An 18,271-nucleotide genomic window follows, 5' to 3' on the forward strand; every position below is an offset into this window, starting at 1 on the left:
TTTGACTTTTTTTTTTTTTTTTTTAGCCATTTTCAAACTTCTTTCTCTTACTTCTTTACTGCAATCATCTAATTAAAATTCTTTAGTATTACAACTTGTTGACATTATTCTTCTCGGTACTTTTTATTCACAGTACAAAATAAACATTTAAAAGTATTAAAAACATACACGACTTTTTCAAAAATGAATATGAATATGTTGTTTTTTCCCTTGTTGTGGGCATAATTTATTTTTATTATATTTTTTAAAACCTATTTCTAAACAAAATTTTAATAAGTTTTTTAGCCTTATTTTTAAACTTCAGAGATGTTTGTGGATTGTCAAATTTATTTTTCCATGACACTACTATTGCACACAGTTCAATAACATACTATTTGCTATAGTTGCTATTTCATTTCACATTATATTTTAATAATTCCAATTCTTAAATATTGTTTGTTAACATAATAGTTTTATGCGGGTATGCCTATATTTTTATGAAAAAATTTATATTTTGCTATTCTATGATAGTTGTGGTGCCTTTAATCTACAAATTCTATTGACTATATATTGAATATTTTTTTTTTTTTTCATTTTGAATTTTCTGTGCCATATCCTTAAGGCTAGTGGGAATCTAGCCACGTTCAAAATTTCAACTCTTCTATATAAATTTTTTAAAAACGTATTTGACTTTGCTAACAATAGTACCCTATAAAATGTTGTTTAAAAAATAATTCTTCATTGAATGCAGTATCGTAGTAAATTTTTTGTTATTTCTTAATTCTATAGATCAGTCTAGCATTTCCTTCAATCCAAACAAATCGAGTTTCCGGTTTTTCACGACCTATAATTATGTAGGGTGTTTTCAGAAAAAGGATTTAGAGGTATTGAAAATATATATATATATAAACCTTTTTTTTTTTTTTTGCAGTTCAGATCAATAAAGATAGGACTACTGTTTTACGTGGAATCATTCGTTGAATTTCCTTTGTTACTATCTTTCGTGTATCCGTTCAGGTGGAATCAGTTCAAAATATAAAATAGCTACTTTTATAGACTTCAGAAATAGAAGTCACGATTTTACTGTATAAAATATTATTTTAAAAAGATAGGCCGTATTTAATAGTTTTTTATATAAAACAATATTGGAGTAAAATTTCAGTTCCTAATTCTGTAATCCAACCATCCATTTCCTTCATCAATCCTGCACACATCTAAAGCAATCGATTGTCTCTTTCTTCCTGACTAATACTTGTTTATTCCGTTTCCGTTTATGGGCGTTTCCAGAAATTGTATTTAGGAATATTAAAAAAATAAAATAAAGACCTTATAGTGTTTATATCTACTGATTTACTTAACGTGGAATCATTCCTTCGAATCTTGTTTTGGTTAGAATAAAAATATGATTATAATATTAAATTATTTTAGTTTTTTTTTTCTTATGAAGGCCTAAGCCTTTCTAGATATGCCGTGTTCTCGTATTTCTTGCTAATTTTTTTCGTATTACCTATATCATATCCTATATTTTCCTGGTTATCTCTGTTTAGGAGATTCGATCCTTAGGAGTGTTTTGTAACCCTCCAACAAGATTAAAACGATAAGGAAGTGTTCGTTTTCAAATATTTCAGAATTTGTATTTATTTAGAATTTGTATTTAGGTACGCGTATTTAAATTCTAATTTATTCCAAAAATATTTAAATGAAATGAATTAAATTAGAGCGTTCACTGAATAAACATCTCTCCTTTACATTCTTCAATGCTTTGTAAAATCCACATTTTTCCTCCTCATCGAGTTGCAAATGAAATTATGCGTATGAATACATGTTCATTCTTCATAATAAAACAGAGCTTTACGGTTTTTGACTTGTTGATCACTATATATCAAAAACTACCATGACTGTGATATTTAAATTATTAATGGTTCTAATTCTGCTGCACATCTGCAGACAAAAACTTGGTTTCTACCGTTCATGACTTATATAATATGTAAAACCTATTCGCACGAAAATTTCTAATTATTTACTTGATCAAACTAACCGTTTTAGGACCGTTCATTTTTTTTTTACAATTGATTATAGAAGAGTCTCGTACAAAAGACACCCCTAACTATGTACGTTATAAAATTAAGATAAAAATAATAATTCTTAATAAAAGTAAAGGTAATAACAAAAACAATGACATTTATGGATTTAACAAAATAAATAATTGGTTTCTAATGGGGAAAAAAGGTAATTTAAGAAAAAAGATGAAGAGAATAAAATAAAAATAAAATAAAATTTTAGAGTGGCAATAACAGAACTGATAAATATATATCTTATAACAAGATGTCCTGCAGCAGCCTGGGCTTCAGTCTTCGTGTTGTGGTTGGGTTTCCCATGTTGGGGGTATTCATGATATTGTGTTAAATATAAACTGTTTTAACATGTTAAATGTTATAAGTATATCATTGTGAGCAATCCTATTCAAAGTCCTGTTAAATGGTGAATGCATAAGAGCTCCTACTGGATGTTCTGAGCAACTTGTTTAGTAACCTTTCCTTCCAAAACTTGATGTTATTGTTTACTTCTAAGTTTTGATTACAGTAATTTATTATAACATGCCTAAAATAAGTGAAAAGTAGAAGTGTAAATGTTTGGCTACTGATTGTATTTTTTAATACAGTATTTTTAAGTCCAAAACACAAGACAAAAGAAAAAAAAAAAAAACTACGAGTAAGTAACCTAACACCACAACAAATAAAATGGTGACAAGCTCAGCTGGTCTGTTTCGTGGCGTCATTCTCCATTTAACAGACCAAGTAACAGACTCTCAGCCATGTTACATGTTATATCGGTTTAACATGGTTAAAGAAGGAAATATTTCTCCATTTAACATAATTTTTTCCATTTAACACGCTTTAACATGTTAAACTAAAGATCATGAACCTGGTTTTTATGTAATCCTTTGTTGTCTCCATTTGTAATTCCCGATGCATTGGCTATTTCTTACTAACCAATGCTCCTGCATTCACTTTTATTCATTGGTTGTTATTTTGTTTCTATAATTAGCCCTGATGAAGCCCCGAGGTTCTGGCCGAAACGATGGCACTAATAAATGAGGTCTTCAGGTTATTTATGTTCTTCACTGACCGAATTCCCAACCATACTCATTTTAATTTTTATAATTATTTTATCGTTTTAAAACTACTACATTTTTTGTTTTTTAATGTGAGCGATGCAGTTGGCAGTTTTAGTATTCAGTTGAGAGCCGTAGTTGGTACTGGAGTAATAGGATTGCCAGCAGTGAACTGGGCACCATTTAGTGTTAAAGGACAAGTTGGGAAGATACTTGGAGTGTAAGAGAGCCGTTGGTAAGATCACGAAGAAGAAGATAAGATAGGAATAGGCGAGATCAGCAGGTCGCCCTGTAGCAGCACTGCTAGGGGTGGGGGTCCCCCCTTATTTGCCCAACCTGTATTAGTCAGTAGGGATCTGTTCTTTGCACTGGTGTGGTGCGCAGCTCTCTCCGAGGTGAGGTTGTACATCTCAACTCAACTCTCTTGTGAGTTTTTATATAATTTGTTATTATCATACTTATATTGGCTTTCAATTTTTGTTGTATTATAGGAAGTTTTTATTTGTTATTCGTGAGTAGTGATTATTCAATTTATTTCAAATGAAGCTTTCCTTTCTAAAGTCAGCCAAAATCCAACTTATATTTCTTTATTCATTTTATCTTCAGTTTTATATTATAACAAGGTTCAAGGATTATTTCAGTAAACAGTTAAATAACCTGTTTATCAGATCTCAAGTTATTTATCAGTTTCGTAAAGAGTTAGTTTAAAATAGTTCTCAACATTTAAACAGAATTTTTTTTGTAGAGAAACGCAATGAATAAAAAAAAAATTTAAACATGACCAACCTAGATGGACTGTGTGTAAATAAATTAGAAAGAATATTAGAAGCAACCATTCCATAAAAAATACTGATACATTTACATTTATTTAATTAACAATTTTGTTTTTTTAATATCACGAGGTTTAAAGATTTTCTCAATAGTTAAATAACTTTTGACCGTTTCGTAAAATAATATACTACGAAAACTGTTAATTAAAATTGAAAATGGACCTAATCTCGGAATTCAACGTCTCAATATAGATTAATGATTGTTATAAAACCTTGCTTGAATTATTTATTTTTTGTATCCTGTAGTAATTTTAATGCTCTACTATATTTTCATAATTCCTAACCCATTTTGCATATCAAATTTTAATCATGCTTCGTCTCATTCAACTTGTAGGTATATGTGGCGTTTAATTCCAAAACCAGCTTAGTCCTAAACCATGCCACAAGGCAATATCTCACTGATATACATGTCTTGTATCTTTTGTGTTTAACCAAATATAAAAATAAAAGAGGTTAGTTGAGAAATTCCTTTATCTTATGATAACCTTTAACGGATACTATTAATTAAATAAATAAATAAATTAAAAATGGATCTGGCTGGTTTTGGAATGCAATGCTTCTAATATATCCTTTCTAAATTACTCACGTTCCATCATTAAAAAACTTTTAATTTCAGTATATTTTTTTCTGTATTAATTTATTTTCCTTGAGAATTAATATTACCCCTGAAATTATTTATTTACTCATGGTTTTTTTATAAACTAGAATCTTTCATGTTTTTACTAGTAATTATTATATCTAGTTACTAAACATATTATTTATTTTTTTATTGAGATAATCCCTTTACCTCGTGGTAATCTAGTACGAAAACTGTTAATTAAATAAATAAATTAAAAATGTTACCGGCTGGTTTTGGAATGGGACGCCTCAAATAATCTAGGATTCACACATGTTCCATCTATCTTGGTCATGTTTAATAAGGAAATCTTCATTTGAGTATATTTTTTTTTCATTCGTTGCCTTTCCCAGGGTATTACTCCGGAAATTGTTCATTTGTTCTTTAATTATTTATATTTTATCCTTAGTGAAATAAATAAACTCAAATTATTTTTAGAAGGTTTTCAGTTATGTTTCACGACATTTCGATCTGATTTATAATAGTAGTTCCATTTGTTAGCCACAGGATTTCTTCATGAGAATAATTTTTAGATGACTAGCAATTTTTAAACTTTTTATTGTTGGTAAGCTACTTTTTCCGTGTTTTTTTTTTTAAATATTCTTGTGTTAATTTTATATTCAGTATTATGTTAATATGCTCTGTATCAGTATAATACATAACCGTGACCTTACTCCGAGGTTGAAGATAAAAGCTAGATGTGTTGAGTCGCTTGGTAATCCGTTCAGGATGTCGTTGGCGCACATCTCCCCCATGTGGGCCCCCCTCCTTACACTCCATTCTTTTGTCCCTTCGTCCCTATCCCCGAGTATTTACCGAATTTCGTCAGTGTTGCCCGTGTTGGAAATGGGGTGGCTCCTTCTTCAATGCCTTAACAGAACCGATAGCTTTACTCCTCGACCAAGGTATGTAGTTTCGTAACTTCAGGCTTGTGTCTGCCCCAATTAAGTAGGATCTGAACAACTCATTAAGCCAGTTTATTGCGGTGATCATATAAAGTATAATTAGTATTAAACTCGCTAAAATATTATTTCTATTTTAAAAAATAATAGATAAATCTAATTACATTAAAACCCTGCTTATTCGTCAGTTGAACCTGTTAATTCAGAATGTATTTATGAAAACTTCGATATTTATTAATCTCATACATTTGGTAAAAACTTGAATACAAAACATTACATATAGGTTTGTATTCAAATATGATAGTTAAAGTTAGATTTATCAGACAAATTGTATATAATTTAAAATTATAATTTCTTTATTAATAGGATCTAATATAAGTGTAAAAACGAGTTTTTCTTTTTTAATAGCTGTAACCAAGTCAGTTATTTTTTCATCGATTTAGTGCTTTCTCAGTATTTTATTGAATCATTTTTACCGCTGGTTTAACAGTGTTCTACTGTAATTAAGTTCCGTGAATTTATAATAATAATATTCTTTATTTATTCTGGGACTAATCCTGTATAATAATAATCATATTACAGGCATAAACAAGAGGCATTAGTGCTTTAGAGTATGATACAAAAATAAAAAAAATAAAACGACATTGTAACTAAAATAATAAATTAAAAAGAGAAAAAACTAAACAATAATATTTAACAGAATTTGTGAAATAAATAAATTTTTAAAAAAGCAGATAAAACAAAACCTGCCGTCCCGCAAAGCATAGTGTGACTAACTTTTAATAATATAAATGAAAAATAATTAAACTAATATAATAAAAATAATTATTAATAAGGAACAATAATATCCCTTTCTTCCATAGAGAATCATTATCCTAAATAAACATTAAACCAAAAGTTTTTGACAAAAAATCCTAGTTTAAACGCAACATAATATAAATAATGATTTGAAATATTGTTTTAGAAAAATTCAACTTTATATGTGGAAGTTACCGTCCTATTCGGCTGTGAGGTTCCTTTTAAGCGGGAGTGTTCAAAAGAATAAAATTCCAAAATTAATTTAACTCTTATATTAGGTTAAAAGTGTAGTAGAAAACGTAATACATAGTATGGTAGAATTAAATTGATTAAACTAATTTAAAAAAATAAATTTTATAACCGATTTACTAATTCGATAAAAGAATTTTCAGATTTTAACAGTAATTACAAATAATAGTCAGTTATTTATCTATTATAACCTAATTACTGTTTTCTTTGTTCTTAATTTCTCACTAGCGGGTTCTACTGTAAAATTTTAAAAATATTCATTTCCAATTAAGGAATAAATTACATAATTTATATTCATTATTTTTTTAATAATTTTAATTTATAAGAAATGATGTTATTTATCCACCGATTTCATGTAAATGGTCCCTAATAACTTTAACAATGAAAGTTTCAAAACAAACTTTCGCTTACAGCATCCATTAAAGTGAGAGTAAATATGAACAACTTTACTCTCAACATTTAAAAAAAAAAAAAAAAAAAATCTCATTGCTTTCGTTTTTCGGTATTTACATACCAAACCAGCCGAACTGTAATTCTGTTTTATTATTAACACTTTAATTGGGTCAGAGCTGTTGACGTTAGCTCGCTCTAAAGGATTACTCAAACCACCAACAGATACTTTTATGTGGTGCTTGGACCTAAACTCGCATAAATACGATTAAGTTAATGGTATCAAGTTTATGAAGGAATTATAGTCCGCCTGACCTAATACCGAAGTACCTTTTTTCTTAGTACAATTTCTAGAAGTTATTTAACATATTAGTAGAATAACTTTAATTATGACCATTTACTACAAATTTAAATACTTTCACTAAAATAATGTTTATATTTATAAATTTTTAGCTTGTTTATTATTTGGTTAGTTCAAATTTTGCTTTTTTCAATTTGTATTGAGTAGAAAATGTAGCCAGGATTTTTGTTTTGAAGTTTCGTTAAGACATGCTGGGACAGTCTGCTGTCGCACACGTGCTTACCATCTGAGGGTTACTGGGGAAGGTAATGAAGTGGGGTCCGAGGAATTCAGTTAAACCAACAGGATGTTTTTGTTTACAATTTTTGTTTATTAATTGACGTGAAGTGTATATTATGTTATAATAATAAATTAGCCAGTTACATAATGTATCCTTTATTAAAAAAATAGAACAAAGTCCTAAGAATGTAATTATTCATTTCTTTAGATAAAAAATTTGCGACTTAATTATGTTAATGATGTTTATCAGTTGTATTTTTAAATCTTGATAGCCAAGCATCGAAAATCCTATTTGGTTTTTGTTCTTCATTTACGAGATGGTTTTCCTCGTAAGTCCTTTCCTTTCTTTTCTTTTGTCATGGAATATTGGTGCAGTAATATTTATAAATAAAAAGAAGACGCCAAGTCGCGTAATGTACCACTACAACACATGAAGTCAGGGCTGACTTTGTTAGGAAGTACTGTTGACTTGACCAATAGTTGTGTGAATTTGTTAAAATCACGCTCGAACGCCAGAGTTTAGAGCCAAATTAAGGGTACCCATTGTATAAAGGGCACCTGATCCACAGGGTTGACTCACTCAGTAACAGAATAATTAATTATCGGTAACAACCGGATTTTAACCCGTGCTCTTGGAGTTAGCATAATTTAGATAATTATGTACCAGTATCTATACTGACCTAATATATGCAGATATTCTTGACATAATATATGTTGTCCTAATAAGATGAATTCATTACAATTCTCTTTCTTTTGTCTGTTAATAAAATAAAAGACTGAAAATAAGCTGGAAGGAAGTGTTGGTTCCGACTTTTTCCCAGCACAAAGGTCATGGCACGGACTTCCTTTATACCTTTGTTCCTTTATGTTTTAAAAGTCAAACTATACCATTCTTCATTCCTGTCGCTGCCTTGCCCTATTTTTAACCCGTTCATCTTATATCTTCGCATTTCCCATTATTAATTATACGAAGAAGTAATTTACGTACTGTAGAACCGACTTCAAACTGTATTCCGCAGAACTTAGTTACAAAGTTAGAAATCGAAACAGTTATTGCGGAGAACATAAACACAATGTGTGTATGAGTATATATTTGTGGAGATAAATTTCTCCGAAAATCAAGTAATAATATTAATTTTAAAATATTATAGTGATCTAAAAAAAAAAAACAAAAACAATATTTTTCCTCACACGGGCCAACATTTCACACCAAAACGACATCTTAAAATTGTTCGCCAGTGTAAGAAGAAACATTTCGCAAATAAACTGGAAATCAAAATTTTGTGGACCGCTCAAAATTTTTCTCTAATGCTAACATTTTTTAAGGTCCTCTCAAAAATTCTTTTGAGAATAGCTTTCGCTGCGTGCACCGCGATAAAGTGTTTGTTCCAAGGCTCAGTTCACGTAGTGTAGTTTACGATGACAAAGGGTCCGTCAATTCTTTAACCAATTCCTAAACGACACGCACTCGTTTCTTCTTATTCAAAGTCTCCATTAACGCTGCCTACAATGCAACCATGATACTTGGAACCTCCTAGTCAGCCCTGGGTAAAGCGACGCATACGTTTTATGTTTGAGTCTAACGCGAGGCGCCGTCCTTTTATAGTGAAAAATTTAATCGGCACAGAAATATGGTGCAATATTTTTATGTAGTGTGAGAGGTTCACGACCATTAAACATACTGTACAAAATGTTACCTCAAAATTTTGAGCGATATTTCGCCATTGTGAGTTCTCCTTAAGAATATGTTCCTCCAAACTGGATTTAGCTCGCCTTTATATTAAAAAAAATGATATAATAATTCTATAAAACTAGTTTTAGCATTTTATTTAGAAAAATCTTAGAATTATTTTGCAAGTTTTTTTAAAAATTATATTAGTAGACTATAAACAATAAAGATTGTTTTGGAATCGTTATGCCACTTTAAAGAAAAATTAGATGGAAGACCAGTGACTTAGGGGCCAAAATAAATTAAGAGCATTTATTTATTTCGAAAAAAAAAATCCGTGGACTTTAGTTTTTGGATTCTAGGTGTTTTAAACATAAAACTTTCATTTAGGGGGTATTTTATTTCATTTATTTTTTTTATATCTGTTACTAAAGTTCATTATTAAAAATACAGCAAAATCAGAGTTAGTAAAACTCTCTTTCAAAGTTTTATTTCTTTTAGTTCTCACAGTCAAGCTTTTACCTTTTTATTCAGGAACAAATTAGGTAATTTATTGTAAAATACAACGCTCAGGTTTTTTTTTTTTTATACATAATTTTTCCTGTGAATACTTGAGTTTCTACATTAGCAATCGACGTATAATATGGATATTTTGTCTCTATATCTTATGAATGAAATAAAGACCCTATATTTTTATCAGTCGGTCATATGTTTTCCAGCTGAACTCATTTATACCCTAAAACAAAATGGTTTAAGATTTTTAAAAATCTAGATATTTTATCGCTTTAAAAAAAAAAAAATAATAATGCATCTTTACCAATTTAGACCAAACTTCATATTATCTTTACAACCGTAAGGTTTTTAGAGACAATAGAGCTATTCATGATGTGTTAAATGTAGTAAAATTGTTTACCATGTTAAATGTTATAATTATAGGATTTTGAGCAACGCTATTTAAAGTCGTGTTAAATGTTTAATGCATAAGAGCTCCTAGCGGATTTTCTGAGTAACTTTTATATAACCTTTCCTTCTAAAACTTTATATTATTGTTTAATTGTAAGTTTTGATTAAAATAATTTATTACAACATACCTAAATCGAGTAAAAAGTAGAAGTTGTGTAAAAGTTTGGCTACTGATTGTCTTTTTGATCTTCTAACTTGTGAGAAAGAGAATCAAGCTAATTGATAACTTTTTACACTATTATTATTATCATCTAATGTTTTAAAAACATCCAAAACAATACTAACACAATCAAAACACAAATTACAAGAAAGTAACCTAACATGACAAAACGGTGACGAGCTCAGCTGGTCTGTTGCATGACGTCATTCTCCATTTAACAGACTTAGTAACAGTCTCTCGACAATGTTATATGTTATATCATTTTAATATGGTAAAATACGGAAATATTTCTCCATTTAACATGTTAAACTAAAGATCATGAATACCCCTATACTACTATCCACAATTTCGAGACAAAATGACATACGTAGATTCTTCAATGGCCCATCGTTAAAAAAGTCCGACATATGTTTATCTTTATACATGTTGGATGTTATTTATTATTCCTCCTGATTTTGATAGTTGGCTGTTACCAAAGCAATCCAGCACTATTCATTCACAAAATTAGAGCTGTTTTCCATTTTTTTTTTACTAACGATAAGTTGATATCTAGTCAATTTATAGCAATATTTTGAAACAGCTAAATCCTTCACCTACCCCTAGAAAGAACTTCGAACACAAGACTGTAGTTAGTTACGGTCTTACACCATTCCTTTGGAGGTTCTTGCTGCAGCATTAAAACTTCAAAAAAATTATTGTTTAATAAATCAACTAATTATTTTCAAGTTTTATTCTTCAAGAGAAGATTAGGTAGTATAACATTTTATTTCACTGAGTTTCAAATATCCTTCCTAAAATTTACATTATTAATTGCCCTACAAAATTTTATTTTGAATTATCCCCAGCTTATTTCAGTATTTTTCTAAGCTTAATTATTTTTTTAAAACAGATTAAAAAAAAAAGTTACAAACTAAAGAACGTATTATGAAACAATCGTAAATCATTGCCTTGAATAAAAACCGCTTTCAACTCTCTAATCTTTCCTCTTGTAACGTTTATTTACTCTTCATAGATAAACGAAATTCCTAATGATAAGGACTGTAATGATATGAGCGTTTATGGTATAAATAAACAGTCGTTAATTAAACTCGAATTCTATTATACAAATTTGAATGTTTGTTCTATGTATTATCTTAAAACTAGGTTGTTGTTCACGACTTAAAAAAATAAATAAATAAATAAAAATCAGGTATTTTCGATAGTTCAAATCATTCAATGGAAGTTAAGAAGGATCATATAATAGAAGGTCAACTTTGATAATCATTCTTTTAACTAAAATAAAACTGACATGAGATAAGGACATCAGCCGATTTTAAATATTGGACATAACAACACTACTGTTTTGAACGATGTAACGTAAATATTCACAAACTAAGATTGCTGTATCGTTAGTGAAACATATTGACTACAAAATCTAATTGTGTTGTTATACATATTTATCATGTTTCGTACGTATTTTATCAGCGTGCTAGGGTCAAATATTTTATCATCCCAAAGTCCTGTTTCATAAACATTTTTATTCATTTATTATTAATCTTAATTTAAATTATTATTTTTATTTACACACAATTATTGTTAAATTATTCACTTTATAAAAGCATTGTTTTTAAACCATGTAACTTTTTTTTTTTTGTTATTGATGTGTTTTAGTTTGAATTGCTCACAGGTTTGACAAACGAATATTTTTTCATTGTCTATATGTTCTTAATATTTAAAGAGATCCATTTTTGTATATATTTTTTTATAAATAAAATTAAAAAATATAAGTTTTATTAATTTAGCAGATGCGTTTTTTACAATTTACATAAAAGTTTAATTACTGGAGAATTTATCCAATTTTTCAAAATCATTGAATTTTGTTTAGTTTATTTAAAAATGTTAAACTAATCTACATATTAATTTTTAATGATAATTTTCCAAAAGTGGATTTATTGATTTCAGTTATTAAACTTAATTTTGTTTTGTCAAAATATTGTGAATATAGTTCAAAATCATCTAGAACGGAGCTACATACTTATTTTAGTAATGAAATGATCATATTCAAAGTAGGGAAAAGTCATTAATTTATTTTTGTCTTTCTGGAAGGAAAATTTTTCATAATGGATATTTAATCAAATCAGAGAAAATTACTGCTAAGAATCAGTGGCTGCTTTGAGGGAATGTAATGTAAATTTATCTTCATTATGAAGAATAAAAAAAAAAATTGAACAAGCAAATTATAAAAATGATCTCTGGTCTGGCTCATCCATTGGATAAATAAAGCAAGCAGCTTCGTTGGCTAATTTTAAAGGGGGTTCTGCTCCTACCCTTAAAAAAGCTTAGCACTATCAACGTTAATTAAAAGTAAATATCTAATTTATAAAATTAAAATTAAAACAAAAAATGCAAGATTAAGTTTTAGAATCAGGTTGATGAATGAAATTGAAAGTTTCGTATGCTCGAATCCAAATTGGTTAAGTTATATGTACGTAACACTTAAAGATGTCTGTTATATGGTTTTCTTTTAATAAAACATAAATAATCTATGCAATTATTAATTACCGAAAATGTTAAATGAGACACTAGAATAAATAAATTAGTAAGTTTCGATAAAAATATTGAAAGTTATTTGTTTTTCCTGGGGAAAAAATTGATAATATGCATACACATTTATGTAATCATTAACTTCAGCAGTTAAGTTTAATCTGAATTAAAAAAAAAAATCTTTTTTTTTATGTTTAAAAATGTCAAATTGATAATTTTTTTATTAAATGTTCTTGTTAAGTCCCTTTTTGCCAAAGAAATGCACGTGGACAGGTTTTTTGTGTACATCTTCTGTCTGGTACAGATTGGAGATAAACATTTTGTGTGATTTTTTTCTAAATTGCTCCCCATTTCTGATTTGTCAATAAGCTCTCTACAGTTAGTAGAGAGCCTCATCAAATTCTTTACTTACAATATTACCCATAAAAATAAATATATTACTCATGATTATCCTTCAAAATCAGAAATATTGAGCTATAATTTTGTACAAAAGGCTCCTTATAAAGTTGTTTTGTTAGTAAACATAATCATTATTTCAACACATTTACGGATAATATTGTGGTATATGAAGCAACAAATATACCGTCAAATAAGAATTGTAGATTTTATTTTTAAACTGCTCTAGTCAAAAATTCACATATTGTTTATGTTATTATTTTTTGCGCCGAGCAATGGTACCGTGCTTTAATTTAAATCTATTAGAGTCACCTCAGATATATTTACTAGAATATTGATTCAACTAAGTAAACTTTATAAGTTTTTTTCATGTTGAGAAAAGGGTACTAACACCTCTTGAGTCCCTCCAATTCTACCTACGTCCCTGATTTAAGATACGATTCATAGATTTACTGAATTCATGTATATACATATAAAGAAAAAACGAACGGGTATATGTACTTTCTTGTATTTAGTAACGTTTTGTTGTCAGATTAAGATAAAAAAGAAGTATTAGGTTTAACATTTTATCTGTCAAGTCGAGCGTAACCCCCATTTCTACCAAAGCTATGTCGAATACAAAATGTATGCTATGGATTCTTATAAACTTTTAGTTTCTTAAAAGATTTTTTTACTGATTTAAGGTTCTTCAGTTCTGTTTGATAATGGTCATTTTAAGAGGTAGTGAATTATTATTATTATTTTAGTTAAACTAACTTACTTTCCATTTTATCCTTCTGTTTCATTATAAGATAATACACGTGTACAAAAAATAAAACCGTAAATGCTTTCCCCTCCGTCAAAATTTTTTCCCGCTGAACCTTATTACAACACCCTCTTTCCCTTTTGCCCCTTAACACCGGCTTTCCTCTATAGAGTTGAAGTTAGCCGTGAAAAGATCTTTTCCAGAGGGCATCCTCAAACTTTTCTCAACACCCTTGTTTCTTATTCCTGTGAAAGGGTAACGGCTCACAAAAGCTCCACCCTATCCTCCCTACTCATTCATTGTATATCAACGAAATTCCTTTATGCTATTATGTTGTATTTCTTTGTGAATTTATAAACCACGGTAGTCCAAAATAAACCGCAGTTATTGATCGCGGCGTCCATATGTTGGGACCCCATGAATAGACCGTATGTTTTTAGCAAGCTCCTGGGTAGTGAAAAATCATTGGTTGTAAAATTGTATTCAGTGTTATTCCTCTCAGCTTCCAATTTATTTTGTTGTAATAAACATTTGTTATTAACCGTATATAATTGAATTGTTATTTTTTAATGCCCGGGCATTAATTCATTATCATCGATATAAATCAGAACCAAATGGGGCTTCTAGGAGCTCCTAGCGGATTTTCTGGGCAAATTATTTTGTAATCTTGAGATAATAAAATCTGCAACAGCTTGGTCTCATCATCTTGACTACACCTCACTTGTTCCTTGTTTCCGCTCTTAATTTTTTTAATGCAGTATTTTTATCCCTTACTTCATTATTGTTTGCATACATACATTACTTTTCTAGAATTTGAAAACGTACAGAATTTAAACAACACGAACTAAGAGTAACCTAACCTATCAAAACCACAGACAGAATGGCGTGTGGAGCTCAGCTGGGCTGTTGCGTGACATTATCCATTTAGCAGTCCTATTAACAGACTTCCTAAAACGTTAAATGTTATAACATCTTAACATGCTAAAAGATGTAATTTTTTTTTCATTTAACACACTTTAACATGTTAAACTAAAGATCATAAATACCCCAATGTAGACTTTTTTCAATAGTTCTCAAGATGGCCACCAGGAGCGTGACAATAATCAGGATTGTTCACAATTACATTTTTTTTTTTAAATATAAAAAACTATTACTTTTTATTTTCCTTCAACAAATAATAACTAGTTCTGCTTTAATAAAGATTATGATATATTTTTAGTTTTTTAACTAATAAGTAAACCATTGTGATCATATAAATGAAACCATGTTTATTATTTGAATAATTTACACTCTAACACAATAATTAATTAAGCTAGAATAAATATCAAAATTTCATTTGCGAAACTATTTTATTTAATAAATATTTACTTAAATCTCATTAAAAAGCCATCAGTTGTTTAATTGACGGTCATTGGTTGATGCATGATATTTCTGTTTTTAACAATATCTCTCCAGAACGGTTTATAATAAGTCAATTTTATTTTTCCTTTTTCTGTGTTTTGTAATAGTTAAAAAAAATCATCAGTATTACCACAAGTTTTAAAACTCTACACTCAATTACTTGTCAGTACAAACTGCATATAGTGTATGCCAATGTTGTGCAAAAAGAAATAGCAAATCTTAAATGCAGTGGTTCATCAAGTTAATAAAATCACTAATGAAAATTGTATTTACTAGTTTCAAATTACAGTAATTAGAAATTAATTTTTGCCCAACTTTGGTGTATCCTTATCAACAGTCAGTAATAAAATTAGAAGTTAGATAGGAAGGTTAATAAAGTGTGTATATATTTACTTGTAATATGGTCTCAATGAATTTAGAAGGCAATTACATAATAATTTCTATTTCACTTTTTTTCTATTTACTCCAAGAATCCTTTAATGCCTAATAATCAGTAAAAATAAGTTATTAACTTTTTATTTTAGAAAGTATTTTAATGATACCGCTTAAATAAATAAAAAAAATATGACTTTAATTTTAAAACTCCCTGACCAATCTAATCTTTATAAATTATCTTTCAAGAGAAAATCAATGATGGTATATTTCTGGGTACTCAAAAGTTTTGATTTCTGAAATTATTTAGATTATCAAGGAAATTATATCAACCTCCTGATCTTAGAACTGTGTTGTTATTGGTTTCCAGAATGATTGTTTTACTTCTAGGATATTTAAGTACTATTTTTTTTTTTTTTAAACTGACTGTTACTAGTTGGTTATGTTTGTATATACATACATAATGGTTTTTCTTATCTCAAATCAGCGTTATTCATTAATGTTTCTCTAATTTTTTACAGAAATTATAGTTCCTAGTTTTATACAAAATGTAGGATTTAGTAAATAAATGATTAGGAAAAAATAGTGATTTATTAAGCACATTATTTCGATATGAATATTCTTCTGTTTTGTTATAAGATTCCTGCTTTCCTGGAAATGATGTGTTTGACCCTTATGAAGTCTAGGTTTCACAAATAGAACTGACTGTATATTCTAGTTGGGTCACTGCCCAGTTTCTTAGTCTCTAATTCAGGTTTTATTTCTAAATAGTACAATATTTATTATGGATCTTATCATCTCAAATATTAATTATTAAAAATTAAACTCAATAAGCATAGATTGATCCAGTTGTATCATAAAACTAATAAACTAGTAAAATATTTCTTTGATTTAGACTTAAAAGATCATTTATCTCTTCAATTAATGTTCCTTATGTAATCTACCAAAGAATTTGTAGATCTAATATTTTATTTTTATTCAATTTACTCCATTATTTTGATAAAATATATTTATTATTTTCATTTTTTCTTTTCCAGATATTCCAGTGTTCTAACTTTTCACATTTTCGGTTACGGGGCCTTGTCATTCTCCTGTCCAGTCTTGTATGTTACTGGACGGAGAACTGATAAGGGCTTGTGAACCTGAAACTACTTCGATTGAGCAGAATGAACTTCTGAGCTGAGCAAGCCCTTCATGTTTTATATTATTTAATAATTATTTTTAAATGTTTAGTAAATTTTGTGTTAAATCAAAATATGAACTGTTTATATTGTTACTCTCTTATTTTATTATATTTGCTAGTAATGTATTTTTATCTACTTACAACCTGATGTAAACCCAATCCCTTAAATTTGTTTAAGTAGCATGAATTATGTTAAATCTATCTGTATTAAAAAAGAAAGATTTGTAGATCCTTTTTCATTGCTTTTATAAGTTTTTTTTGTTAAGATTTTTCCTATTTCTATTAATAAACATTATCCTGTTTTGTTAATTAGACATCATTACATTAGTAGTTATTTTCTGTATTGTAGAAATATTTACAGGCTACTGATTTTCTGTTATTTTATTTTGCCTAAATTTTATTGACGATAATTAATTCTTAATTTTTTTTTATTGGATCGTATGTACTATTTTGAGCAGAAATAACCTTAAATATGATGAAAATTTAGTTGGGATTTGATTGTCGTTTCAGACTTGAGCTGATTACATGAATATTTGGTTTGAAAGTTGAAATGAATAAAATTATTTAGTCATTTTGTTTTCTGGTCTTATAGGCTAGTGTTGCATTGTTGTTTTGTTACTGGTTTTACTTAAACATAAAATATTGAATCAGTTTTTGAGAAATCTAAATTGAAGAATTCTTTATTGTCAGCTATAAATCATAATTTCAGAAAAAATATTTATTATAATTTTGGCATTTAAAACCTTTTTACTTTTCAATTCTTTTATTTTGTCTTTATCACCCAGAAGTTACTTATTTTGTTTAGCATAATGGTTCATAATAAAATCAGATATATGTTTAAAATATATACCTGATGTGTATCTATAGACCCACTTATTTATGTTGTATAATAAATATAAACAAATTGTGAGTGAAAATGATCTAGTCTACTAAGACTAAGTGCTAAAAATTCTTTGTAATTGTTTAACTTTGTGGTAGTAGCTAAAAAGTTGTGTTAGCCATCTCTTCAACTTCTGGAAGATTTATATATTCCACATCTTGTTGGTTTGAGTGTTATAATCCTCTCTCCTCTCTAGACTGTGACTTAAAAAACTTTTCTTTGAGTTTGATAAACCAAAATACAAATATAATCTTGAATCTTTTGTTATAAAATAGATAATTTTATGCATTGTAACTAAATCTTATCGAAATCAAAATAACAATGTATAATTTAAACAACTAATTTAGGATCAAATTTAGAGATAATAGAAATTCTGATTACTAAAATTAAATTTAGTTCTGCTTCATTCATAAGATCTTACAAAAAATAGCCACTTTATCGAGAAACATTTTATTAAAATTATAATAATTGTTAGGTTGTTGATTGGCAATGTGTAATATATAAAAGGAAGATGGTTCGG

General features: G+C 28.3%; 1 long non-coding RNA gene across 1 annotated transcript in view; it reads left to right on the top strand.

Moving 5' to 3' along the window:
- The window catches only part of LOC106685210 (uncharacterized), a 102,200-nt gene extending 85,132 nt beyond the window's left edge, over positions 1–17,068 (top strand). The window contains exon 6 of the long non-coding RNA XR_001343812.2: positions 16,726–17,068. This is a non-coding gene — a long non-coding RNA (uncharacterized lncRNA). The remainder of the gene's footprint in view (positions 1–16,725) is intronic.
- The last annotated feature ends 1,203 nt before the right edge of the window (positions 17,069–18,271 follow it).

Source organism: Halyomorpha halys, unplaced genomic scaffold (assembly GCF_000696795.3).
Source record: "Halyomorpha halys isolate HHAL.00 unplaced genomic scaffold, Hhal_1.1 Scaffold670.1, whole genome shotgun sequence".
NCBI lineage: Eukaryota > Metazoa > Arthropoda > Insecta > Hemiptera > Pentatomidae > Halyomorpha > Halyomorpha halys.